The sequence below is a fragment of the Camelus ferus genome, chromosome 27 (assembly GCF_009834535.1).
Source record: "Camelus ferus isolate YT-003-E chromosome 27, BCGSAC_Cfer_1.0, whole genome shotgun sequence".
NCBI lineage: Eukaryota > Metazoa > Chordata > Mammalia > Artiodactyla > Camelidae > Camelus > Camelus ferus.
This window is the reverse complement of record NC_045722.1, coordinates 12,255,196-12,280,725: the sequence shown is the minus strand read 5'-3', so window position 1 is coordinate 12,280,725 and position 25,530 is coordinate 12,255,196. Positions and strand designations below refer to the sequence as shown.

At 48.2% G+C, this 25,530-nt stretch overlaps 1 protein-coding gene and 1 pseudogene across 3 annotated transcripts in view; both read left to right on the top strand.

The window, feature by feature from the left end:
- Positions 1–1,379: 1,379 nt before the first annotated feature.
- LOC116660299 lies at positions 1,380–1,475 on the top strand (annotated as a pseudogene).
- Positions 1,476–14,531: 13,056 nt separating this feature from the next.
- Positions 14,532–25,530, top strand: part of ACAN (aggrecan) — a 61,116-nt gene continuing 50,117 nt past the window's right edge. For all 3 annotated transcript variants that reach the window (XM_032468992.1, XM_014565922.2, XM_032468991.1), the window contains exon 1: positions 14,532–14,888. The gene's annotated coding sequence lies outside the window, so the exon portion shown is untranslated. The remainder of the gene's footprint in view (positions 14,889–25,530) is intronic.

Genomic DNA, 25,530 nt, shown 5'->3' with positions numbered 1-25,530 from the left:
CACCAGAACCAACAGAGCTGCATTCTCTCCGCACCTCCAGAGACCGAAACTTTCCACTAGGGACAGAGCATTTGGAGACAGCATGACGTGGCCATCCCAAGACAAAGCCAGAAAGTCAACGAGTATAGGGGACATAACATACAGTCTTAACCTCAGGAAGGAATTCATGCTTAGGCTCGAACCAGCACAGGGGTGGAGCCAGACTTCATGGGGGCTTTTGCAGGGCAAAGGGAGGCCTCCCTGTGTCCCTAACTGCATCATCCACAGTGGTACCCAGGACCACCAGATTCACTCACTCCTCCCACAAGGCTCTGTTGGCCACCATCTGCACCCCACACATGGCCTGTTTGCTTATCTCTGCGCCTCCCAAACCTTGTTCACTGAGGCACCTCAGAGCCCAGCAAAAGCGTCAGTCGTTAAGTTCCTAAGGAACACATGAATGAGGAGAGGATGTATCCACTGTTCTTAAGCAAAGAATCAATAGCTCTTAGTTGGGGGAAGTTTTTTTTGGGGGGGGGGGTTACTCCAGAACTGCTAAAGCAGACCCTTTGGGTGATTATCACTTATATTCCTAGTTAGGAATCACTGCCCTACAATCGAAGGGTCTCATAATTTAGCCAGTATAAGAATCACCATAAGTGCTTGGTTAAAATGCAGACTTGAGCCACAGACTATTTGGGAAAAAAACCTAAAAAATAATATCCAGTAGTATCAAAAATACATGATCCATCGGGTGGGTGAGTGGATAAACAACCTACATGTTTATTTTCAACAAAAGGACCAAGGTAAATCAATGGTGAAAAACTAGTCTTTTCAACAAATGGTGCTGAAAACCTGAATATCTGTCAGAAAAAAAGTTAACCTTAACTCTTACCTCACACCACACAAAAAATCACTCAAGATGTATCATAGACCTAAACATATAAGTTAAAACTATAAACTTTCTAGAAGGAAACAGGAGAAACTCTTTGTGACCTTGATAGGTAAAGGTTTCTTAGGATACCAAAAAACACCAACTATAAAGGAAAAATTGGAAATCTGAACTTTATCAAAACTGAAGACTTCTGCTCTTTGAAAGTCACTGTCAAGAAAATGAAAAGGGAAGCCACAGACTGGGAGAAAATATTTGCAATACTTATATTCCACAAAGGACTTCATCCAAAATGTACAAAGAACTCAAAGTTCAGTGAGAAATTCAACCACACCCTGTACATACACAACGGGCAAAAGACTTGCACAGACATTTCATAAAGAAGATATACAAGTGACCAACAAGCACACCAAAAAAGTGCTCAGTATTAATCAATTAAGGAAATGCAGAATTGCAACCACAGTGAGGTGCCTCTATACACTCATTTAAATAACTAGAATTTAAAAGACTGACAGGCACACATACAAAAACTGGAATGATACAGAGATTAGCGCGGCCCCCGCGCACGGACGACATGCAAATTCATGAAGTGCTCCGTGTTCTGATAACAAGACTTGGGCTGGTAGAAATTGTGAAATAACATTTTGAAGAATTATGTCTGGTTTTCAACGCTTAAAATTTTAGAAAATAAAAATGAAAGATTTCAATACGTCTACAACTTTACACTTGACTAAATATCTACATTTTATACCAAATATCATTTGGTTCATATTTAGGTATCTTCAGAAATAAACTGCTCAGTTTCTGATTTTCCAGTAATATTAGAATATCACCTTTGTGCATGAGCTTGTCATGAACTTTTTGACTTTTTTGTTTTAGGAAAAAAAGCATTTTTTTAACAAGTAAATTTTTTAGTTAAAGTTAAATATATATGTACGTATATAATATATATGGCCATAGGTACATATATATTATCTATACATATATATTAAACATAACCCATAACTCCAACACAAATACATATATTTATTATACATTATATATTTTTAAATTAAAGTTAAACTATATATTTTTATTAATTATATATACATATAATACATATTACATATATAATAAATAAAAGGCTGACAAAATCAAGCGCTGGTAAGAATGTGAAGCACCTCAAACTCTCATATATTGTTCATGGGAATTCAAAATGGTACAACTACTTTGGGAAAGTTTTTGATTGTTTCTTATTAAATTGAACATATGCTTACAGTATAACCCAACAGTTCCACTCCTTGATACTTACCCAAGAGAAATAAGACACAAGTACACACACATGAACATACACACAACTTGCTTGTAACAGCTTTATTCACAATATTCTGAATCTAGAAACAATTTAAATATTCACCAACAGGTAAAATGAATAAACAAAAGCACCTGCTCTAACTCTGATTTCTCTTAAAGCCGTTACCTGTTTTCCAGGTGGGCCCTGCCCTGCACAGCACAGCTACGGATGATCAGGCCTTCTCCTATGACTTGGCCCTTGATCCCCACCTCCATTCCCCATTCCTGGCTCTTCCTAGGTCTTGATAGACTTCCTAGACTCTCAGGGATGGACCCAGGCCAACACCCCATGACTTCCCTGGACCAAAAATGAAACAATTTGAAGCTTCTCAGGCCCTAGTCCCAACACAACACCCTGGATTTTGTTATATGGGCCTTGCCTAAGGAGACAGCTTGGAATCTCTTAGCCTGTATCCTCCCCTTGTCCCAATAAGCCAGGAATTATCTCCCTCCCTTGCTGAGTGAGGAAGGGCAGGCTTCCTGGAGCCAGGCCGAAGCCACAACTGGGAAAGCTGAGCCCTGTGGCTCCAATTATGCCTCCCTGAGTCCTTGCTCTCACCACAAGAGCTGCTCCATTCTTTTCTTGTAATCATACTCTGTTTGTATCATCTTTAGGTATCAGTAGAGCTCCTCAGTGACCAGCTGAGCAGGTAAGCCTGCAAGGGGTTCCAAAATGGGAAGTCTGTAGCCTGCAAGACCACAGCCAACTCCAGTGATGCCTCCACTTTTGGAAAGCCCAGTGGTCTCCAAAATCTGATCCCAGAAGACAAGGAATAAAGCCAGGAGGAAGGAATGGGGCCTTTTGAGGAGCTAACAGTCCTAGAGCCAAGAGGACACCTCACCCTGGCAAGCACCTGAACCCACTGCTTTGTGTCAAAGACTTGAGCACATCTTAAGTGGGGCCTCCAGTCCCCAAATGCCCAGGCAAGGAACACAGGGAGGAGGTGGCTCTCCTCTCTTTCCAAACAGCAGGCCTAGACCACAGGCAAATGGCTAAATGTTCCACCAAATGTTCAAGACCCCTATCAGAGTATGAAGGCTGTTCTGGCAACAGGGATCCAATGATGGGCTCATCCAGGACCCCCAGTGCAACATATCACCCTCATCTATTCTGGGAAACATTCTGACACCTAAAGAAGGGATCCCAGTGATTGAAATAGCCAGATGGAGCCCAAACCTTACTCCACCACTGAAAGATTGACTAAAAGCAGTAATTATGCCTTTCACAATATTCCAGCTTTTCATCCACCTGGCACATAAGATTACATTTTCTCTCCCCCAATAGCTGGATGGGGTCACATGACTAGTTCTAATCAGTGAACTGCAACCGGAAGTGACATGTGCCAATTCTAAGCTGGAGTACTTGATTGCTGATATACGACATTTTGGAACTCTCTTTTCCCTCTGCCACAGAAACCAGCAATGTTCCAGATGGTGGGTGCTCCGTCAGCCTGACATGAAGGATGACAACCTGATGCAAAGCACCCAACTATTCACAGCGGACATGGGCAGAAACTAAATCTTTGTTATTTCAGGTCACTGAGATTTGGACACTGTTGTTACTGCAGCATAACCAAGCCTGTCCCAACTGAAACATGGGCCAAAGGCCAACCAGTACAGCACAAGGTCAATATCACTACTCTCTATGACCCACACTGCCTTGTACTCCAATCATCCACTTTAAATTTTGGGTCCAAGTCAATACCTTAGTCTTAACAAAATGAAAAAATAAAGATGCCATAGAATCCTGCCCAGCTCAAAGACTCCAAGTCAATGATCTCTGAGCCAAAGGTATCAGCTCTTCAGGATTTGGTAGATTCTGGTGGAAGGTTAGGGTCAGGGTTAGGCAGCTACAAGTGGCAAAGCTAAGGCTGCCGACCAAATACCAGAAGTTGAACCATGACGTGTGAACGGATGTCTGACATCAGACTCTGGAGCTTGAACATTTCTTGCCTGATGAAAGTAGATGACTCTACCTCTTCTGTGGTTTCATCTTATTCAAGGAGAACTCCCATCTGTGGGTCCTGGCTTGATGGCCCTGCTAGGTCACCATCCTCAGCTTTATGTTCTCATGAGTCCTAGCAGTGCTCCTGCTCTCCCATCAATTTTCTAACTTGCTATTTCATGGGATTTGTAGTTTCTAGCCTTTCTTTGCTCTCCACCCTTGCCAAGTCAAGCCCCAGGCCATGGCCTTGGCCTGTCATCACCCTTCTCTCCCATCATTTAAACATCTCCCAACCACACCATCTCCAGGAAGTTCTCCTTACTGATAGCGGCTGACTGGTCAGTACTGAGGCCTCACCCCACCCACCCTTACAGTTCCCATCCATTCCTGTTCGTGATTATATACTTTACACATCTTTACTGTCTTATAAAGCTCTAATTTGACCCTTTCAATCAAGTGGGCAGGGAAGGGGAAAGAATAAACGGAAGTTTATGAGTCTCTGCAATGAGCTAGTTGCTCTCTTTCACTCAATCCTCATTCAGGCAAGATTGTGAGAGGTTAAAGTCACAGTCTCTGGAAGCTAATTGTCTGGCATTGAATCTGCTCTGCCTTCCACTTGCTATGATTTAGGGCAAGGTGCTTGACCATTTTTTTGTAAAACAGGAATAATTTGTGATGGCCATTAACAAATCCTAAGATTACTATACTTATTAAATGAGTTACTAGACATAAAATGCTTAGAACAAGGCTTAACACAGAGTGCTCAATGCATGTGAGTTATTATGATTCACTTATAGAGTCTCTAAATGTGCCAGACACAGGAGACACAAAGGAGAACAAAATAGACCTATTCATTCATTCAACAAATATGGATTGGGAGGCTGTGTATGGGCCCACACTGTGGTGGGAGCTCAGATGTGTGTCCCTACCCTCATGAAGCTCAGAGTCTGGTAAGAGAGGGCAGTGGACACTATACAAGTAAACAGCTCAAAATATACACCAGCAAGCAGTTGTCTAGACCAGGAAGGGAAGGAATGAGATGCTGTAATAGAAACTGGGGGAGGCAGAGAAGTTGAGTGGTCAGGGAAGGCCTCTGTGACATATAAAGTACAATCTCAAGAAGAAATGGAGCCAAAACACAGAGGAGAAGCACAAGGTGACTTGTGGGGAGATGAAGTGAGAGAGGCAGGACTAGGTCATTCTGGCACTATTGGCCATCGTGTCCTGAGCGCAACCAGAAGCCACTGGATGCAGAGAAGCAGCAGGAGCCCACCCTGCATCTTTCTATGGGATACTACCATTCCTCTTTTACTGAGGAGAAGACTGAGGTCCAAGGTCACATCGCTGGTAAATGGTGCAGCTGGAACTAGAACAGGTCTCATAAGCCCTAGTGAACTTGACAATTCACCCTGCCCTGCTTACTCACTCCTGTCCTGTACAGCAAGAACCAAGTGCACAAGGTAACAGCTTGTTACTTCCAAAAGCCCTTCACCTGCTCGTAAGGTCGTGGTGCCTGCCTTGATTTAAACTCACACCACACCCAGGACTCCGCCATGTGCAATTGGGTGTCCACCAGAAGTCTTCATGCCAATGGCTTCGGCAAACGAACTGCTTCCCCGCACCTCTTCCCACCATTTTTTCCATCCCCTGCAGCCACCAAGAGTTGACACCCAAGCCAATAACCACAGGTAAACGTGTTTCTCCCTGGGACACAGAGTTAAACACACAACCACAGAGATGAGTCTTGGGCCCAGAATGGAAGGGACCAAGGTGCCAGGGATGACAAATCCCCCGAGAATCCAGCTCGAAGCTCCCCCGAGAGACACCCCTCCCCAAAATAGGCAGAGGGGTCAGGAACACCCATACAAACAGCTGATCCACAAAACCCCACTGAACCCACGGCTTTCCCCACCTCAGCCCCTTCTATTTTTATCAGGAGGGTGAGAGGGGGTTGCCAGGCGGGGCTACACTGCTGTTTATGTCTGAAATTTGAAAAGATGCACAGTGTACTTGGGAGAAGACGTTTGCAGTTAAAGGAATTTCGAAGGAGAATTTCAAACCCAGCGGGGTGAATAGGTGCCTTGTGTTCTGGCTTTTGACTCTGGAAAAGCCACGTTTCCAACCCAGGCCTGCAGAGGGGCCAGGAATGAGGGGGGAAAATGCATGGGTGTGAGATTTGGACAGGCAGTGGGACCCAGCTCATCTGGGCACAGGCAACAACTGATTTTCAGACTGAGGGTGCTTGGGGTGGAAGCTTTCTGCTCCTCCAGTGTAATTTCTATTTACTTATCCCCCGGGTAATTCATAGACTTTCCTTGCCCTCTTGGTCTTCCCTGATTCACTCCACTCAGTGCTAAACTTTCTCTTCTCTGCATCTATCATCTATTTCCTCTTGATCAGTGAGTTTTACCAAGTATTAATTTTTATATACATATATATATATTTGTTTGTTACGGCTTTAAGTCACTCTAATTTGTCAATTATCTGTTTCCAAATTAAATTGTAAGCATCCCTTTGGTAGCTACTAATCTTCTGACACACACACACACACACACACAACTTAGGACCTGATCGAGCATTTTATAAAACTCTGTAGGCACAATAGCGGAACTCGATGGCCCTATTCCTGCAATTGTGGAAAATGGGAAGCAAGAAAGAGAAACAATTAAGTGACACCCCCACCCCAATAAGCTGAATGAATTTTATCACGTCTCTTTTCTCTTCTTCATCCCTCAAAGGTTAAACTGGCTCTGACACAGCTCTGTGGAGAACTTCTAGCCTGAATTACATAGCCTTTATTAAGCCAGGGATCTTCAGGAAGGCTGATGTGACTTTTGAGGGGTTGAAAGTCTGACTTGATCTGGGGCCTACGGTTGACTTGGTGCCATGGTTCCATGATGAGACCTGGCCAGTGTATATAAGAAGATTATAGCTGTTGATCTTATTTCTTTGCACCTAAGGGTAATGCCACAAAGCACTAGCCTCATATATGTGCCTATGGCTGCAAAAATGCAACATTAAAAATAATTCATTAGCCACAAAGCCACAAAATGCTGTTGCCATGCAATCAAACTCTAGCTCTGTCTACACCTGACAAAAGTTCATCGCTTGACACTTGTCTACATTTCTTTTCCTCTAGAACTCCCTTGCATGCATCACTTTTCCTTGGTGTCTCAGGGTCTCTGATATTCCCTCCCTGTTTCTGAGTATCCTTGCATTTCTGTACAGCAACCTCTCTTCTTCCCCCTTTTCTGTCCCTTTACTTTCTCCCTTAATTAGTTAGAGAATGCAATTAAAGCATTATTTTAGCATTTGTTGACCCAAATTTAGCGTTGCCTATTCTTATACTAAAACCAGATGCGTGGAATTGCAGGCTGAGCATTTCCCCAAGCCCCAGCCCCACGTTTCCCTCTGCCTGCTGGCCACCTCTCCCTGGATGTCCCTCCACCTTGGAAAACCCAACTTGTCTACAAGGGACTCGCTGTTTTTACTCCCCAATCCAGCTGCCCTTCCCGACTTCCCTGTTGCTGACAGGGACTCCCCATTCCCAGTTATTCAGCTTCAGAAGGTTGAGGCCATATTTGATTCTTGCTTCTCTCTCTCTCCTTCAAGATCAGTGCCTTTGATTCTTCCTTTTAAATGCCCCTTTCTGTCCATTCTCACTGCCAACATTGTAGTATTTTCCCACCTCCCATAGACGGGTTTTGCCTATCCTTCAGTGTTTTGACACACATTATATTTTAAATTTTTAAATTAATCCTCATTTGATATTTCATAAAAATCTAGATATTTGGCTTCTCAAGGAAAACAACAATAACTACTGCTACTACTGTTACTACTGCTAGTCCCTGATCCAACAACATTAAGCCTGAACTTCTGAATGGCGACATTCAGTTGGAGCTGGCTAGCGGCTGTCCCTTTGGATGGGGCACACACTCTCCAGTTTGCCTCTGGTTTGAGTGAAAGAAGCCAGACAAAAAGGAGTACTCGTGGGAAGATGACATTTCTACCAAGCAAAAAATAGATAAAACTGGTCTGTCAGTGAGGTCAGAATAGTGATCTCCCCGGGGTAGGGAGGGGCTGGGGGATACAGACTAGAAGAACCTTCTAAAGAGCTAAAAATGTTCTACATCTTGATTTGGTTGCGATTACAATGGTGTTTGTTGATGTAAAAATTAACTGATTGTATACTTCAGATGCACTTTATTCTATGTAAATTGTATATCAAAAGAAAGAAAGGGAGGGGGGAAATGTTGGTAGAGTACCTAGCCTAGTACCAGGCACATAGTAGGTAATCAGTAAACAGCTGATATTAACATTCTCTTTAAGTATGAGGGCTCTGAAGCCAGGTGGCCTGGGTTAGACGCCTGGTTCTGTCATTTAGCAAATACATGAACTTAGCAGCTTATTACCTTCCCTGTCCACAGTTTCTTCAGCAGTGAAATGGAGCCAGCAAGACTTCACAGGGTCATTGTGAGGTTTAACGAAGCACTCAGCACAGGGACTAGCACATAGTACGTACGCACTAAGTGTTACTGTGAAATAGAGAAAATTCTGACATATGCTGCAACACGGAGGAAACTTACAGACGTTATGCTAAGTGAATAAGCCAGTCAATAAAGGATTAATACTGTGTGATTCCAGTTATATGAGGTACTTAGAGTAGTCAAATTCATAGAGACAGAAAGTAGAATGCCAGTTGCCAGGTGCTGGAGCGACAGAAGGAATGGGGAGTTAGTGTTTAATGGGTACAGCGTTTCAGTTGTGAAAATGAAAAAGTTCTAAAGATGGATGGTGGTGATGGTTGCACAACAATGTGCATGTACTTAGTATCACTGAACTGAACTGTGCACTTAAAATAAAATGATAAATTTTACGTTATGTGTATTTTAACACAATAATGAATAAATAAATAACAAACAAATAAACAATAACTATAACCATGATGATGAGGCTGTGCTAGCCCATGAAAGAACTGAAATTCTATTTTCTTAAACTTGGGATTTCGAGGCTAGACAGAGAACCCTACAGCATTTTGATAATGCCTATTTTTGATGACTATTTCAAGATTAAAATGCTAACAAGTAAATGTCCTAAAAATAAAAGATAATCAATCTGCTTAAATGTGGATTTTTCCCTGTATATATTCTGGGTTTTCTCTCCGTAAAGGAATGTTCATTAAAAGAAAAAAAAAACCGAATAAACCAAGAGCAGCAACTAAAATGTCAAGACGACTGTTCCCCAGCACTGCGTACCAAATGAGTGCCCAGTTTTGTGGGGGAAAAGTCACGCCCGTGTCTTAGCAGATCACTTTCAAACTATGGGGTTGCTGTCTATCCCTCTTATATTTCATATCTAGCAAGCGTTTGTTTGTGGGACACCATATTTGTTCATTTTATATGCATTCTGTATCTAACCACACTGTATAAAAATCTGAGACAAAAATTTTTCCGAATGACCCAATGTTTATCAATGAAAGAAAATAAAAACATCAAGCCAATGTGACAAGGGCTGAGAGGTCCATCCCAAAAGACTGACGGCTGGAATAAAGGAAAGAGCAGGGAAGAGCCAGCTCAGGTCTGGGGGTGGGAGGCGCCCTATAGGATTCAGGGTCAGAAGAAAGAAGGTGAGGAGGCTCCCAGGAGCGTGGCTGGGGCTGGGGCTGCCTGGGGAAGCATCCTTCTATCCCTCCTCTTACCCCAGACCTGCTTGAAAAATGTTGTAATTGGTGACGATGATGAAGACGATGACAACTATGATGATACAAGCCAACACGGTAACACCCCACTTAGCATCATTCCCTGCGTATTCTCACTGATAAAACACAAGTGAGTCACACAGTAACAAGTAAAATGCTTGCCATCATTTCCTTTTTTATAAATGGCAAGGTTTATTGAAAATAGAACCTGTGATGAATTCAGGGGGAAAAAAATCAAACTGAATCTTCAAGAAAGGAGAGTTTCCATAAATGTGCCCTTCAGTTTCCATGTCTTAAGTGACACAGCACTTTCCTGTGACCATACGTCATTCTTCCACACAGTCCTGTGTGGAATCATAAGTGTTTCATTAACTTACCCCATGCTTTTTATTATAGAACACTTCCTTCTGAGTTTGTCTCTCGCACAGTGTTAAAGAAATAAAATGGTACTTTTCAAATGTTCTACTAGTTCTCAGAAGACTCCACTCCCCAGCCCAGTTCTGCAATAAGAAGGCTTTTCTATATCATATTTCTATGGCCCTTTGCTTCCAGAAAGGATCACAACATTTTTCTACACACATTACATATAGTATTAATCACCGCCAACACTCCTATGAGGTGAGTATTTTTAGTTTCTTTTACAAACTCAGAAACCAGCGTGCAGAAGAGAATGTACTTTTTCAGGGACATCGAATTACAGTGGAAGGGGGCAGGGAAGAAAACACCTTGAGCCAGATCATTTGCTAGGTGCTGACATCCCAGCTCTTATTCTAATTCTCACAACAATTCCATAAGGTAGCTCTGTTTCACAGATGAAAACACCAAGACCCAGAGAGGTTACAACACTTGCCCAAGATCTCTGTGCCAGAACGGGGATTCACATCCAATGCTCTTGAGTACACAGGAAACCTCCCCTTCCTCAACTCTGTCTTTCTTCTTGAGAAAGGAAGCCCTTTCCTGGTGGCCAGCATGAACACAGTCTGATGGTTTCAATTGTTCACAAGTTTCAATATCAACCAAAAGCTTGACGTAGCCCTGAAACTCAACAATCTTTGGCAGCACCAGCAGGAGTGAAATGCCCAAGTTGTGAGACGGAAGGTTGTCCTGGCTCCACCCTGGTCAGGGCACAGCTGGGCTTGAGCATCAGGTGATAGGAGTTACATGTTAGAGGGGCATCTACAAACAGGAGTTTCCAGAGAGCGAGGAAGCCAGAGGAAACACCTTTGGGAAATAGTTGAGGGACCTACAGGCATTCTGCTGTAAGGAGAGACATAGAGGGGTGATATGAGAATCCCCTTTGGCTAAATGAAGGCTGTTCTGCAGAAGTTGGGACACAAGTGTTGTCCCAGAGAGCAGGCTAGACCACTCGCTTGTACAGGGGTATTGGAAAGATGCTTTAGAGGAATTCTGCAATCATCTTGTACTGGGGCTTAATGAGACACGCCATGGTGATACAGTTAGACAGACTGGGAGACTGGCCATCCTCTAAGAGTCAGTTTAATGGAGAGTGGAAGCCAGCCTCCAAGATGCCCCCCAGCAATCCCCTCCCCCTGGTTTTCACATCCTTGTATGTCCCCTCCCGCACTAATTCAGGGCTGGCCCTGTGTGACAAACAATACAGTGGACATGACAGTGTGTGACTTCCAAAGCTAGGACACAAAAGCATTATGGATTCCCCTTGGCTTCATGTATCACTCACTATGGTGGAAGCCAGGCATCATACCATGAGGCAGATCCACTGGCAGGCACCGTATGGTGAAGAACTGGGCCACTGGCCAACAGCCAACACCGACTTGCCAGCCAGGTGAGTGAGCTACCTTAGACATGGGTATTCAAGCCCCAGTCAAGCCTTCAGCTGACCGAGCTACAGCTGACATCTGACTGCAGCCCTATTAGACAGCCCAAGCCAGAATGCCCAGGTGAGCATCTCCCAAATTCTTGACCCATAGAAACCATCAGAGATACTAAATGACTCTTGCTGTTTTTAGCCAATAAGTTTTGGGGGTGGTGTGTTACACAGCTATAATAACTCCATAATACTACGGAGCCATGGCCGTAGTGGTGAAGGCCGTCTCTGGTGCCCTGTTCTAGAACACCATCCCAGGCTGAGAAAAGACACAAGAAAAATTGTCCTCAACATTGTCTAAGAGCCCTCCCAGCTCTGAGATTCTCTTCTTCCGTAACTTGGTGATTGAATGAGTAAACCTGCCGAATGATGCCAGCACAGTGCTTCCCAAACATCAGCAGGCATAGAAAACACCTGGGAGATCGTATGAAAACGCAGATTCTGAGTCAGGAGGTCTGGGGTGGGCCTGCGAGGCTGCATTTCCAACAAGCTCCCAGCTGACAATACTGGTCTGTAGACACTTTGAGCAGTGAGAGGTTAGAACTTGCCCATGACAGCAGACCGGATCAGGAAGCCTGGAAAACGCAGTGGGCAACTACAAAGTATTCAAGCAGAGGAGAGATGCCCAGGATCAGAAACACTACACAAGGAGTTCCTTGTGTAGACTCCTGCATTGAATGGGGAGCATCCATATGCCACCAAGGGCCTTCTGACACTAATGTCCTTTGAGTCTCTGAACACAGTCTTTAAAGTGTCCAAATGCTTCCCCATCACACTGGGTTTTCAGTAGCCTGTAGGGCATGCAGTGTGGAGTCATGCCAACCTGCACTCATTCGCTACCTGGGTGGCCTCTGAGTCTCAGTTTCCTAGTGTGTAAAATGGGAATAAGAACCACCTGCTAGGCCGTTGTATCAAGTTGTGTCTGGCACATAATAGGTGCCTACTATATGCTTCTTAGCCTCATTACAAACTAGATGATCAATAAACATCCTCTCCCTTTATTACAAAGATTAATTATCTAATTAATATTTGTCCTTAAATTGAATTGTCCTTCACTAACCCCACATGTCCTGGGATGTATGTCAGATATGACCCCATTTTACAGATGAGGGTGTGGTTTGTTCTTACCTAGAGCATCAAGTGAATAAATACTGACATAAGAATCCATGACCCTTCTGTTGGAATTTTAAGAACTGTTTCTTTTCCTAAAGGATCATTTCCCCTGGTCTGGACATTGGGGTCAGTAACTAATAAGATTTCACCCCATCTGTTTGTCTGAGGAAAGACACTGTTTCTCCCTGAGGGGCTCTGGTCACCATGATGCCAGCAGTACCCAAAGTGCTCTGACTTGGAGACCTGACTTGGAGACACCAGCAGACTCAGGTAGAACAAGGGTCAAGCAGAGAACTGGCAAGCGATGAAACACCTTAGCCCCAGTTCCTGGGCCCAGTGGGTGGAGTGGGCATCACGCCCTTCCCAGGCTTCACTGCCCTGTGCAGGGAAGAGGGGCACTCCAGAGAATATGCTGGCCCAAGGCCAGTCCTGTCCCCCCCAGCAGAGACAGCTAGTAAAAACCCACACAATTCCAGAGTCGTCACCTTGGGGAAACTGAGGCACTCTGGCTCCTCTTTATCAAGGAAAAGCTCAGCCTGTTATCTCTGTAACAGGCAGCCCACAAAGATCCTATTTCTTGCCCTTCATTCAGTCCTGCCCAACGAAGGGTCAGGCGGCTTCTCCCACACTGACCAAGGTCACTAAATCTTAATGTCAGTCACCAGCAGCTTCCTCCATAAGGATCCTGATGGCCACCAGCCAGCCTAGGTCCCCCCAAAAGTGCTGCGGCTGAACTAGCAGCTTGTGTAGCAGAGAGAGCATGACCTTGGGTCTGAATTCAGACCCCACCTTGAGAGGTAACTCCATCACCCTCTGAGCCTCAGTTTTCACATCTTTTGCGGTGGGGGTGGTTGTAATATTTACCTCATTGGGCTCTTTGAGAAAATTAAATGAGACATTAATGTATGTCAAGCAACAAGCTCAAGAGCTGTAAGTTCTTTTATTCTTTTGCCTGGAAACAAAATTATTGAGGAGGGTGCTCCCTGGAGCTACAGAAGTACTGGAGAATTCCTCCTCCGTTTGAGACGTCCTTGGTCTGTCCTGGATTTTGAAGACCCTCACTCAGCCTTTGGCCCTGAGGCTCCCAGCCCCCAGCACTACTCTCCGCTGCCCCCTAACCTCCTCCGCTGCCCCCTAACCTCCTCCTCTCCCCGCACTACGCGGCCAACTCGGCGCACTACATTCCCCAAAACTTTCAGCCAGCTCTTCACGAGGGTCCTTCCAAATCGTGGCCTGCGGGTAGAGGACCGCGCCCCTCCGGATCCCGTCTTGCGGGGCATCAGCTGCAGACCCCGCGCCGGCGCCGGGAAGCCGCGTCCGGCAGCGACGACCGCGGAGCCGGGTCCGCCAGGGCTGCTGTGCGGGTGCAGCCTTCCGGGGCCCCTCCGACTGCGGAGCGGCCGACCGCATTGCAGACGCGGGCCCTCCAGCCCTTCCCGCGCCGCCGTCTCCCCGCGGGCCCTGGAGCTGGCGGGGCCGCGCCGCGCAGGGAGCGCTCCTCTCGCGCCCTGCGCGCCCGGCGGCTTCCCCAGCGGCGCGCCGGTCCGGAGCCGGGGTCCAGCGCGCTCCAGACGCCTCTGCCTTCCCCTCCCCCGTCGGCCGCCCCAGGGTCCCCCGGGGGTGGGGTTTCCCTTCGCGCTCGCCCCCTCCCGCCCCCCTCCCGAGCCCTCCCCTCCCCCGCCCGCCCCTATGTATGTGTCACCGCGCGCCGTGCCCGCCCACCTACCTTCCCGCCGCTCCAGAGGGGCTCGCAGAGCTGAGGACGCGCGCGGCGCTGCTCAAGGTCTCTCTCTCCGCACCCTCGCCGGCTGGCATCTGACGCGGCTGTCAGGGGGCTCCGGACGCCTTTCAGTGTCCCTTCCCTCAGCCGGCCGGGACTCCGCAACCCAGACGCTGCCGCTGCGGCCACCGCCCGAGGGGACCTGCGGACAGGACGCCGGCAGGAGGAGGGGTGCGCAGCGCCCGCGCAGAGCGTCCCTCCCGCGGCGCACCGAGACCCGGGCCTCCCGGCCCCAGAAGCCCCCGCCGCCTCGCCAGGTGTATGGGACTGAAGTTCTTGGAGAAGGGAGCCCAACTCTTCAAGGTAAATGTCTCTTGCTCTCCAGAGAGAGGGCGCCTGGAGAGCCAGGAGCGGTGCTGCGGCTGCCCCCTCTGTGCGGGAGGCTGCTCCGCCTCGGTCTCCCCAAGAGGAGGTGTGTGCTGAGGGCTCCGACATCCACCAGCTGCGTCCGCAGTGAACTTGAGCAAACTTTCTGGCTGTTACAGGCAGAGTGAATGGGGTGAAAGAACACGTGAAGAGGGCCTCTTGTCTCCTGGTCCCCAGAATTAAGGAACAGAGAACAAGGCAGCCTTCACTCCAAACTCTCTCCCGTGTGTTTTCAAGCCCCAAAGTTTGGGAGGAGCCATAGCTGACAGAGTAGTGGCTTCAGAGTGCGGGAACCGTGAGTTCAAATCCCACTGTACTACTTTTGAGCTGGAGGAGTTGCTCCATCTTCCTGAGCCTTGTCCTGCCCTCCATCAGTGGAGAAGGAGGAGGCCTCCTTGGCAGAGTGGAGAATAAACGAAATGACACAGGCAGTGTGTCAGGTACCTAGCAAGTGCCTAAGCAGTGGCTAAGGGAACCCTTTGGTCCCACTTCCTTGACCACTGGGCACCAGGAGGGGAAGGGAAAAGCCAAGAGAAATTGGCAGAACCTGGGACAGGGCTCCTGAGCTGCCAGCAAGGGAGACAGGAGCAGTGCTCTAAACTTGCTGCCAAGAAGGGGCAGTTCTCAAGGAAGAGAAGGGAAGATGAGGACACATGGCCATGGGTAGCCTTTCTATTTCTGGGTTCCTCTGCAGATGAAGCCAGTGATGGTGGAGTAGGAATCCTTTCTACCCCTGGGGTTAGGTGGGTGGTTGTCAATGTCAGCGGCACCCACATTCTAAGCCAGAGCAAACTGTAAGGATGGGGTCATCTTCTGTTGGGGGACAGGATCCAACTCAAACTTTTTCATCATTCTCTTCCTTGCAGTCATAAGCAGGGTTCTGCTGGAGTTCTTCTAGTGTTTCACCAAGAAGCTCTGCATTTTGATGGATGCATAAATTCCAGTTCTGTGGGGGTGGCTAGCTGCCAGGAGAGGAGGGAGGAAGATGCAAAGCTGAATTGGGTTAGTGTGGCATTTCAGATTGTGGATGCTGCAGTGAGTGGGTATCTGACAATCTGGGGGAACCCTGAGCCTTGGAAACACCCTCATCTCATCTCACAATGAGAGAAAGTGAACCCAGAAAAGTATGATGATTCACTAAAGGTTGACTGTGGCTTATGAGCAGGAGTAGGACTAGAATCTAGGTTTTTCTGAGGCCGTTGTCAATCACTAGTCCTGATTGAAGTTTCCAGAGGTCTGGGCTCTAATCCTTCTCTCTCTTCCTTGTCTTCTGGATTGCCAAGGAGAATGGGCCATCAGGTTGCCTGTGCTCCTCGGCAAGGAAGCTTAGAAGGCTCTGTGAAGATGGATGTGGGAGTATTGGCCTGTCAATCACCAAGCCAGGAAGAGACTGCCCCCCATGGAAGGGCAATGGGGGAGAAAACCCAAAGGCCTGATAAGAGTGGGAGTGTAGGGGAAGGAGAGATGTTTCTAACTTGAACGAAAAAATTACAGAACAAAAATCCATCCAGTTTATAAAGTTTTGGATGAATGAATTACCAAGGGTGGAAAATATCTCTCAGAGAAATACTGAATTCCTTAGGTTACATCGACTTGTGTTTAAATTAGGTATATTATGTGCCATTTCTAGCTCAACACCTGGTGTGTTCATTCATTCTCTGACATCTATGAAGTGCCACCTAGGTACCAGGTCCTGTGCTCAGTGCTGGCCCACAGCAGGTCATAAATGGTAGCTGTGACATGACCTAAGCAAAGCCTTTAGTACAGTGCCTGCCACCGGATAAGTACCCAAAGCTGTTTGATATTATTTTTTTTTATTAAGTACTTTTTCTTTTCCTAGAATTTTCAATGAAAATCATATTTAAATTAGGATTCTTTCTTTATTATTTGAAAGCCCCCTGCAATACAGGAGCAAAGAATTCAGAGGGGAAAACAACAGATAAATTATTACTTCTTTGGAGGGGGAGTCTCTGTGTGCTTGAGTGGTGCTTGAGATCTAGCACTGTCTGGTGTGAGCCACACCTGACCTCACACCCATGCACACATTTTGCCCCGCTAGCTGTCTCACACACACACCCTCATCCCAGCCTGCACCCCTACCTGCCAAGATGGGGCACTCTCCATCCTCAGGTACCAGAAGGGCCTGTCAAAGTCCCCAGGCAGAGAGGAACTCCGAGAAAGAGCTCACCTCCTGAGCTGGTGGAGACGGGGAGAGCCACGTGGGCAGGCAGCCTGCCGGTCAAGGCAGACCCGGGATGGAATCCCAGCTTGGCCAACTACTAGCTACATGACTTAGCCTCCCTGAGGCTCAGTTTCCTCTTCTCTGAAAAGGAGAGGAAAACCTCCGATTGGGGATTTTTGTGAGGATTAGAAGGCATAATGTGGTGCCTTGCTCGACTCTCAGCGGGCACCACAAACCTGAGTTCCTCCCCTCCAGTGGGTTCTGTCCTCCACAGGGTCACAAACCCTAAGCTCAGGATAGCACTAATTTAGAACATTCTGTCTTAGTAAAAGGCTGTGGGTCCTGACTTTTGGGGTGGATTTTTTTCATTATCCCTTCTAGAACCTGGTACTGTTCAAAGCCCTTCTTGTTGGGCACTTAGGAAGACCTCAGCTGAGCCAGGGGGAGCCCACGGCCCCTGCCTGGAGTAGCATTTTTAGTCAGCTCCCTCAAGAGCGTCTAGCACAGGATTTGTTCAACTGCCAGTTTTGAAACCAATTTAGTGGAGGTTTAATGACATAGGAAAGAGTAATCTCATAGTGCATGTCATATTGTGAAGGTAAGTATTGCTTCTGGAAACTTTTATGTCTGATATATATTTTGCAGTTCTATATGAGTGTACATGTGTTGATAATATATATGTATATTCACAAATAGACACAAATTTGATCATTGTATATTGCATTTTTTCCTGCGGGTTGTGATCAAAAGAGTGTGAAAGAGTCTAATCCTGTCCCTGAGAAATTCCTGCTGGTAGGCGCTGGGGCACCCTTGCTGCCCCTGTAGGAACATACCCTGAAGTATCTTGGGAGTGGTGGCAGCAAGGGATGGAAGCTGGAGGTGGGAGTGAAAGGCAAGTTCCAGGAAGAGGACAGGTCTGCTCGCAAGTAGAGCAGAAGAGGAGACAGGACCTACGGGCTGCCCTGGGAAAGAGGGTCTGTGAATGGGAACACATCTTGAGCCGTCCTCTCCTACTGTCACTAGGCCATCTCTTGGCCATGCTCTGAGCCCTGATAGGAGCTTCACTGCCCTGCTCCATCCTTAAGAAAGCCCTGTTCCATGGGGCATAGATTGGGCTGTCTGTGTGGCATCTCCCCTGGGGGGCTGCTTTCCCTCCTCCCAATGGGACAGGACACTGCCATCCCTGGTGGGTGGGAGACAGAATGGAGACTTCAGGGGAAGGGCTGCTGGGGGTGGGGCCAGGGTAGGGTTGAAGGGAGGGAGCGGGACTGAAGCAAAGGGAGGACCAGAGAGAGGGGGAATTTGTAGGGAAAACGGTTCCTTTTTCCAAAAGTTGAATCCAGGGCAAGAACGGAAACGGTAGCGTTTACTTTTAAAAACTCAGAGCCTTCTTGTAAGCGGCCGAGGATGTGAGTGTGTGTGTGTATGTGTGTGTGCTGGGAGGGCGGCCCTGCGGGCTGGCCTGGGTGTGTAAGAGGCGACTTTTCTCCCTCTCAATAGCCTTACAGTGTATCCTAAAGAAGCTTTTTGTTAAACTCATGAATAGGTGGATTCGGGGTGTGCGATGCTGGGCATCACGATTTGGATATTTGGTTACCTTTGAGGTTACATGTTTTTCCTTTTAAGACACACACCCAAAAAAAGGAGCCACCTCTGCTGCATAGGGTCTTGGATGGGAGGGGTGGGCATTTGCCTGTCCTGTCTCCCTGTAATTGATTTGACTTGAGCAAAGGTAGGAAGGAGAAGCTCAAGACTGGGCAGATCTCAATGTCTAGCCTGGGAGACAACACCCCTCCTCTGCCCCTGGACTCAGGGCCTCTGAGGTGGAATATGGCAGTTCCCAGACCACAGATGTCCAGGGCCTCAGAGTCTGTGAGGACCTTCATTTAAGAGATGGCAAAGAGGACCGAGGTCCAGAGAGGAGAAGGCATTGTGCCCCAGGCCAGCCCAGTGCAGGTTGGTGAGGATCTGGACTGGAACCTGGGCCTTCAAGGCCCTCATCCTGAAACATACTACAGCTGCAAAAACCATTCATTCATATTCATTCATTCATTCATTCATTCATTCTTCTTTAGTAGCACTTGCCACATGCCAGGCACTGCACTAGGCGTAGGTAACACAGCGGCGAATAAAACAATTCAGTCTTCCTGCCCTCCAGCTGCTCATGGTCTAATGGGGAAGACAGGCTAATCAACTTCACTCTGACCCCTCATTTCTCTAAAGCAGTGGTTCTGAACTGACACTGCTGGCACCTAGTGGGTGGAGACCAGGGACGCTGCTAAACATTTACAACGCACAGGACAGTGCCTCCTCCTCAACAGGAGAGAATTTTCTGGCCCAAAATGTCAATAGTTCCAAGATTAAGAAACCCTGCCCCAGATCTTCATTTAGTCATTGGGGCAGGCCATAGCCAATTGTGTACAACAGCAGGAGGGTAAGCTGAGGGTAGGAGGGTGAGAAGGGAGAGTTCGGCAGACAATAAAGAGCAGACAACAAATGAAAAAAAAAAAAAGTCAGGGTCACAGAGGTAAAGTAGAAAGAACTTGGACTTTGGTGGCCCCAATCCATATTGAAATCCCAGCTATGAGCACTTGGTCAAGTCATCCTCTCTGAGCCTCAGTTTCTGCATCTGTGAAATGGGACTTGTGGGACGTTTGAGAGAATTCAAGGTAAAGCAAATAAAGGACCTGACGCAAAATAGACCTACAATAAATAGCAGCTGTTATTTTTATCTGAGGCTATTAGAGGTCCCACTATGGAAAGTTACAGCATCAGCAGGTGTGGACATGGGATCAAGGTTGCTGTTTGGGACATGGTTGCCACAGTAATGCCTTCTGCTTGTAGGAGTGGGGGATCAGCACCTCCTCACACACACAGATCCCAGCAATGGGTGAGAAGATCCAGGAAGGGTTTACTCCAGCGAGCAGCCCAATGTGTTCATCCTCCAGTGAGTGCAGTGGGAGGAGCACTGGACTTGGAGTCACATGAACTGGGCACTGACTGGCTGTGTGATGGGGGAAGTTGCTTTACCTCTCTGAACCTCAGGGTTCCTTATCTGTAAAATAGAGATACTAAGGCCTGCCCTCATAGGTGGAGGTCCAGTGTGAAATTACTGTCCAGGGAAGTGCCTTGTAGGGGTGCCTGTGAAGCCCAAGTAGGAACCTTTTGTCTCTGGTGTGCATTGTGCCTAAGCCAGTGCCAGGCACACACAGCTGAATGAATGAATGAATGAACAATTCAGTGGACCATTGCATTATAAATTCCTTTCAATTCTTGACAAAGAAAGTGCCGGCAATACCCAGATGGGCATCCTCCACTTTGCCACGCCCCTATCCCAAGAAAGCCAGAAGCCAGGACCTTTGGTTCCCGGCGCCTGCTAGGGTCAGGTTACTGCACCAGGCAACAGCGCCCTCTAGAGGGAACTGTAGATACAGCAATTGAGCTGTGACAGCCCCAGGGCAGGATCCCCAGGGGAGAGGGAAGTAAGAATGGGACTTCAGAAATGAGGAAGCTGCTAAAAAAGAAGGCCATATCAAGATTAGAAACCAGAGACTTAGTGCAGGCACGTCACTGAATACCTTTATTTTCTGTTCTGTAAAATGGAGTCGTTACTTGACCTCATGGAGTTGAAATCACAATAAAGTTCTAACTGAAAACCACTAGCTGAATAAGTGGGTTTGGGAAGTCAGCAAGCTTCCCTAAGCCTTCTCAGAATCATGAAGCATCAGAGCAGAGACAAGAGTTAGGGGACACTTAAATCACCTGCCTTCTCCATCATGCAGGTGAGGAGACTGAGTCCCTGAGGGGGAGGGTACTAGACTGGGGGGACACAGGCTGCTCTTGGCAGAGCCACGGCTTTAATCAGGCTGCTGAAGCTCCACCCTCCACATCACCCATCATTCAAACCGGTAAAACAATGTGGCAGATCACAGTAACACTGTGTCAGCCCATCAGACCCCAACTGTGGACACATTTTGTCCTGGAACCACCCATTGCCCACCTTCGAGCCACCTTCGGGCCACCTTCTAGCTCCGTCCCTCCAGATCCTTGCTAGTCCCAGGGCTACTTTGGGGAAGAAAGCCCTTTAGAAGAGAAATGTCCAGTGCAAGGGGGAGTCCAGCCTCCCCCTCCCTCAGAAAACCTGGGCTTCCTTGTCCAGGCCACCACCCTGAGTCATATGTGGAATTATTTACCCCAACAAAGCCTGATCTTGGCCTGACCTTCCCCCAACCACTTCCCTTCCCCATCAAGGGTGCTCCCTTCCTCCCACCAAACCCCCTCACTTTTGACCTGATTATCCAGTGGCTGGGGGGAACACCTGGATTTTAAGGATGGCTCAGGAATGTAGCGGATGTTTGTCACTGAAAAAGGGGCCTGGAAGCTGTCACCAGAGGTCGCCTCTGTCCCTAGAATCAGAAGCATTTGAGGAGCTTTTGAGAAGTGTGGATACCTGGGCCTTAGGTGCCCCCAGAGATTGTTTGCGGGGAGGGGGACAGGATAGGAATCTGTGTGTTTCAAAATCACCCGAGGTGATTGTAATGCAATCTGGTTTCTAAACCCCTAGTTTAAAGCCCCAAACTGTTCCTCTTGTGGCATTTGGTTTTAAGCTCCTCCCTCTAGCCCTGCCTCTCAGGGTGACTTGCCCTCCTTTCCCTGCAGGCAGAACTACAGCCTCTGCCCCCACCTTTGTCCTTTAGGGGCGTGAGAAGGTGAAGGCCTGCCTCCCTGTCCCCCCTCTCCTGCCTGAGACAGGGGCCCTTCTTCCTTGACACAATTGTCCTTGACCCTGGATTAAAGTACATTTGTCCCAAGAGGCAGAAGAAGCTATGCCAAGGCTCCCAGAAGTAGATTCTGCAGCACATTCCTTCCAGAGGTGTCAGTAGGCATTGCATGTAAAAAGAATCTCATCCCCAAGGGTTAAACAGAATAAAAAGTGCCTCTTTCCTGCAGGACTTCTCAATGTTCTAATAGGCGTTGGAAATCGCCATCAAGTACCTCACATTGAATTGGACCAGAGAGCTCTTCTTCCCTAGAGCAGATTGAAGGACTCGGTCTAGAGATGCTGATCTAGACAGTCAGCCAGGTCTGATCCTGCAGCAGAAATGAGGCTGCTGCACCAGGGCCCCGGGGCCAGCCCAGGGCAGCGGAGACCCCACCAGGGAGGACCCTAAATCACTGTCACTGACCCAGGAAGCCCTCTCTACCCTCAGGACAAGGCTAGACTCATCCTCTCCTTTTCAACCTCCAATTGGCCACCTTCTTTTTAAAGATTGGCCACACTGGGAGCTCATTTTAGTCCCTTTTTCCCCTGGATTTAAAAAAAATAAAATGAGGAGAGAGGTAGAGCATTCAGTGTGGTTTACTGAGGGGCAGGGGGCCCAGCTCCTGAGCAGAGTCCTCCCTCTGAACGTGTTCCCTCTCTGGACCCGGCTGCCCCCCAACCCCCAGCCCACGGGCCGCAGGCCTCACCCTGTGTGCTCCACTCGCTGTCCGACTCCAGGGGGAGCCAGTCTCCGGGAAGTCTTTGAACGGCGCTCTTAAAAGGGGAATGGCGGCCCCAGAGCTGAGCAAGGAGGTTCCCTGTCTACCTGCCTGTCTCTGCTGCCCCCAGCCTGCCCTCACAACTCCGTCTGTGGCATCACCCTCACCCAGGCCCACATAGCCCTACCAGGGGGCCTCTTGGTCCCTTTCCTCAACAATTAATTCCTCTTAGGGCAGCTCCTTCTGGGATTCCCACTTGCTTCCCAAGCCCAGCCTGCAGTGGCTTCTGCTGTGACTTGCTGTGCTGCTGTTTTAACTGAGAGGGTCCCCCTGGTGTGAGGGAACCTGATTGCTTACATCGTCTTCACACCCATTCCTGAGTGAGGGCTGTGCTGTGTAGCCAGGCTGGGGTGGGAGTCGCTCTGTTAGTCAGGGAAGGTCCTAGCACTGGCTTAGAGCCTCGGCCTCCTACTGCCCTGTTGGCCCACCTCGGCCTCCATCACTCCTCTCTCTGGGAGCTCCCACTGCCCATTCAGGGCCTCAGGGGCCCCAGGGCTTTACCCACAGGGGTCGGTCAGACTCTTATGTACACCAGATAAGGCTCTGGCAACTCCAGTGGCTGGAAGATGGCAACTAGTCTGGCTCCCTCCTTAGTCACTGCAATATGTGTGGAATGACCTACCCTTAGGTGCAGGCAGGAATCACTGCCTCCTCAGCCCTCTGGGGATTGCAGGGGCTCTTAGACCTCAGAGATATGGTCCTTTCACACTTAGAATAAAGCCCAATCCCCATTTTTGGCCCACAGGCCCCCAGGAGCTGGTCTCCTTCCCCCTCAGCCACCCGGATTCACTGTCCCCTCACCCACCACCCTCCAGCCCCTGGCCTCCCACTCCAGTCCCACCTCAGTGCCTTTGCCCTCGTGGTCTCCCCTGCCTGGATGCTCTTCCCATGTGGTTTTGTGCAGCTGGCTCATTCTGGTCATTCAGGTCCAAGTGTCACCTCCTCCACGAAGCCTTCTTTGACCACCCAGTTTAAAGGAGGTGAACACCCTCGCCCCGACACCCCAGCAGTCCTGTAGTTTATCACTGTCTAAAAGTTTCTGGTTGGTTGTTTTCCTTGGTAGTTGTCTGCCCCTTCTCAGCCCCTCCAAGAACAAAAGCTGCGTGGGACAGGAGTCCTGTCTGTCTTTATCATCTTCCATCTCCAGCACCTAGAAAATGTTTCGCATGCAGTAGGTGCTCAGTAAAAGTCTACCGACTGGACGAATGACTTCAGTCTGGTGCTTTTCAAACCATGCTCCAGGGAGTCAGAGTCGGGGACAGGTGTCTCTGACACCCTACAGGGGCCGCAGAAGTAAGTAGAGAGGGACAATGGTTGTGGGGGGGGGGGGGCTGTGTCAGATTCTATGAGAACAACTCTGATTTTATGTCTTTTGAAAGCCATTGTCTGGTGACCCTGCTCTTGTCATAGATATGAAAGCTGGGACCTAGAAAAGAGTGTGTCCTGCCTGGTGCTGTGGCCCTGGATGCTGTCAGAGCTGGAACCAGGGCCCAGTTTCCCAGCTCCTAGTGCTCTATCTGCTGAACTGGGCAGCTGTCTAAGAACAATCCCCACCAGCCCTGGGTACCTCAGCATCCCTGTCCCACCCTGGCCAGAGTCAGAATGGCCACCACTTGGGCCAACTCATGTTCTGCCAACAGTGGGACCCAGCTGAGGAGAGGAAGGAGCTCGCCCTCCAAGCCGCCCCCAACCCCGAGTAGTTCATGATGACTCAAACATCATGGGGAAGCAGCTGCTTTTAGAAATAAATTCACATTTTTAGGTTCTGCTGTGTTTGGAGCCACAGGTTCTATCACTGGGCTACCCAGCTCGGGCCATGGGCCATCTTTCATCTTATTTTCTGTACCTCTTTCAAGCTGCAGGGCCCCAGCACTCCCCATGACATGGTAGGAGGCAGGCCAGGCACCAGGCAGAAGATGGAGAATAGGACGTAGTACCCCTGGTCTCAGAGCTTAGAGTCTTCATGATTCTAAGACCTCAGTGGGCAACTCCTCTCAGTCTTCCCCGTCCGCATGGAACACCATAGCCCTCCAGCTCTACGCCTGTGCGCTCAGGCCCTGCCCACGGAGGGCCCTCCCTGGACCACCAGCTCCATCTGGTCTTTCTTTTGTGATAGAGAATCTAGCACGTAGTCACCTACATTTTATTCCCAGCTTCCTTCTTGATGACATCTAGCACTTGGACTCACAAAGGAATCCATCAAGCCATTGTCTTCCAGGAGTGGAGTCAGGTAGAAGGGCTCCAGGTCTAGTTTGGCCAATCACCAGCAGTAGGACCTTGCCAGAGTTGATAAGTCTTGCATGCCTCAGTTTCTTTATCTGTAAATTGGGTATAATGACTCTCACCTTGTAAATTTGTTGGGAGGATAAAACAAGAACATAGCTAAACCAAGGTACCTGGCACAGAGCAAATGCTCTCAAAGCAGTAACTTCTATTCATCATGAACATCCCAGGCCCATTCCTGGTGTCTCAGAACCTGACATTTTGTAGAGATGGGTTGGATGTAATGTGACTGCCTCCTCTTGCCCCAACTGAAGTTCCTTGACTGCTTTCCTACCCGCTTATGCTCTCAAGGTAGTCATACAAGCTTGGAGCAGGAAGGGACCTGAGGAATGCAACAAGAGCCCTATGTTTTCTGCCACCTTGCTGCGGGCGCAGGTGTTCCGACACACCTGGCAACTGCAGCAAGCCCTGTTGTCCGATTCTAATGACCTCATCTTAACTTGATTGCGTCTGCAAAGATTCTGTGTCCAGATGAGGTCATGGTCACATTCATGGGTACTGGAGGTTAGAGCTTCAACATATCTTTTTTTTTTTTTTTTTACTGGGAGGTGGTGAGAGAGACACAATTCAACC